General features: G+C 41.9%; 1 protein-coding gene across 1 annotated transcript in view; it reads left to right on the top strand.

Moving 5' to 3' along the window:
• trim9 (tripartite motif containing 9) overlaps nt 1-1,949 on the top strand; it is a 107,974-nt gene that overhangs the window by 4,386 nt on the left and 101,639 nt on the right. The window lies entirely within an intron of this gene.

Here is a 1,949-nt window from a genome sequence, read left to right as displayed (position 1 = left end):
CACCTGGACATGTCTCCAGTCCATCACAGGGACACCTGGACATGTCTCCAGTCCATCACAGATCTCTAGAAGTCTGGACTGGAAAACAAACCTGATCAGACAGAAGAGCACAATGCACGTAAGGAGGAACCACAGAGGCTGAACTTTAAGAGACACTAACGAGACAACGATGAACACCTGGGGGGGGGGGGGGGGGTCGTGAACAGGTGAAGCTGAGGGGAGCAGGAGGTGCAACATGAAGGAGAAGCACCGGAGGAGCTGGACACATGAGTTCAACAGACTCAGAGAAAACTCAACAAGAACCACAAGAAGACCAAAGAGAAACACACCATCCTGACACCAGGAGACTCACGGGATTACAAACAAACAAACAAACAAACAAGCAGATTAGCAGAAACCTAATCCTTCAGGATTATGACAGACTGAACACATTTAGTGTCTCTGTGTTCCTGTGAGCTGTAGGAAAATCTGTTTGCACATTAATCAGAAATAAAAGACACAAATCAGATTATTAGAACAAATTAAACAAGAACTTACATTTATATTTAAATAATCCCTCAGGAGGTTTGGTTCTGTTTGTTTCAAGGATTCAAGGTTCTTTATTTAATCTGTGTTTCACACTGAGAAAAATCATTTACATTTTCTTCAGAGTGCATGTTTATCAGTACTGTTACATAAAAAACTGGGATTTACAGTCAAATATAATCTAAATGTCATAATAATAAAAACAAGGTATGTGTTTTTTTTTGTTAGTTTGTTTAAGATGTTGTGTGTTTTGGAACAGAATCATATAAATGAAGTTTATATTTTATATTAGAAGTATTTCTTTACAAAGAACAGAGGAACATCTTTTCGTCACTCCCAGTCTAAAACCCAGTTTTTCTCATTTCACCTCTCATTGCTCTCTCAAATCGAACTCTGTTTAATCTACATTTTACGAGCGTGTTGCCTGGATTGGGTGAAAAAGCTGCAGTTAATGTTCGGAAGAGATCGTCTCTCGATTCATTTGGAGTTTGTCTCTTCGAGCTCAACATTCCCTGATGTGCCTGTTCGGTCTTGTGCGTTTATCTCTGGTCTGATCGTTGTGCAGCCGTCGTTCTTTGTTGAAACTGAGAGATGTCTCAATAAAGTGGCTCAGAACAAAACAAGCTTCAGCTCCCACGTGACTGAATGAGATTATTTCAGTCGTGAAACTCTGCCTCTGTGAAGGACTGCTGAAAACAACGAGCTCTACGCTGATGATGCCCCCCTGCGCTGAGGGGTTTAATGTTTGTAGTTTTCCACATGAGTGTTTTTCTGAACAAAGAATGAAAGTAAATGTTTTGGAGGAAGTTATCGCCCGTGGGTACGAGTAAGTTAATCTAAGTTGTTTGTTGTTTTGTGTTTCCAGTTCCCTCCTCACTTTGCAATGGAGGACAATAACTGTAATACAAATGAACAGCAGTGTAAAGAATTTTAAAATGAAATTTGAATAAAGGCGGCGCGGTGGTTCAGTTGGTAGAGCTGCTGCCTCTCTGGGAGAAGGTCATCGGTTCAAATCCCACCCAAGTGTTTTTCAGGGTGGAGTTTGCATGGTCTCTCCGTGCTGCATGGGTTTCCTCTCACATACTTAAAACATGCATGTTAGACTGATCCCTGCGATGGACTGGAGACATGTCCAGGTGTCCCTCACCTCACACACAGTGACTGCTGGACATGCAGACCAGTGACCCGAAATGTAAGAAGTGGGTAAAAATAATGGATGGTTGGATGGATGGATGGTAGAATAAATGGATGGGTGGTTGGATGATGGCTAGATGACTGGATGGTTGGATGGATGGATGGATGGATGGTTGGATGAATGAATGTTTGGATGGTTGGATGGAAAGATGAATGGATGGATGATGATTGGATGGATGGTAGAATAAATGGATGGGTGGTTGGATGATGTCTGGATGACTGGATGGTTG

The sequence above is a fragment of the Nematolebias whitei genome, chromosome 21, assembly GCF_014905685.2.
Source record: "Nematolebias whitei isolate Nwh7 chromosome 21, NemWhi1, whole genome shotgun sequence".
NCBI classification, from domain to species: Eukaryota; Metazoa; Chordata; class Actinopteri; order Cyprinodontiformes; family Rivulidae; genus Nematolebias; species Nematolebias whitei.
This window is presented reverse-complemented; position numbering and strand designations above follow the sequence as displayed.